The 355-nt window shown below is 43.1% G+C and overlaps 1 protein-coding gene across 1 annotated transcript in view; it reads left to right on the forward strand.

The window, feature by feature from the left end:
• Positions 1 to 355, forward strand: part of MLLT1 (MLLT1 super elongation complex subunit) — a 33,974-nt gene that overhangs the window by 15,974 nt on the left and 17,645 nt on the right. The gene's annotated exons all lie outside the window — the stretch shown is intronic.

The following is a 355-nucleotide window of genomic DNA, read 5'->3' on the forward strand; positions in this document are numbered from 1 at the left end:
CAGCAGAAATCAGTGTGGTCTGAAGCCGTTTGACGCTTCAACCTATTTTCAGCAAATCTAATGGCTTGGGCTAGAAGCCTGCGGCGTCTGTTCCCATACAACAATGCAACTACACCAGGAAATCAAGCTGCTGGATATGAATTGTGGAAAAGACTGCTGTGCAGCCGCTTGATGTTGCGCATTGAATGAGGCATGTGGGATGCATTCATGTAAATACTGAATGTACTGTAAGGCTCTTGTGTGGTTTGCAGGAGAGTCTCTTTTGCCACATTTTGAGTTTTCATCTTGAAATGCAGAATACAAGATGATACCCGGAAATGTCATATTGATATTTGTAATACCCAAGCAGTATGCA

Source organism: Egretta garzetta, unplaced genomic scaffold (assembly GCF_000687185.1).
Source record: "Egretta garzetta isolate BGI_Z169 unplaced genomic scaffold, ASM68718v1 scaffold4, whole genome shotgun sequence".
In the NCBI taxonomy this organism is placed as follows: domain Eukaryota; kingdom Metazoa; phylum Chordata; class Aves; order Pelecaniformes; family Ardeidae; genus Egretta; species Egretta garzetta.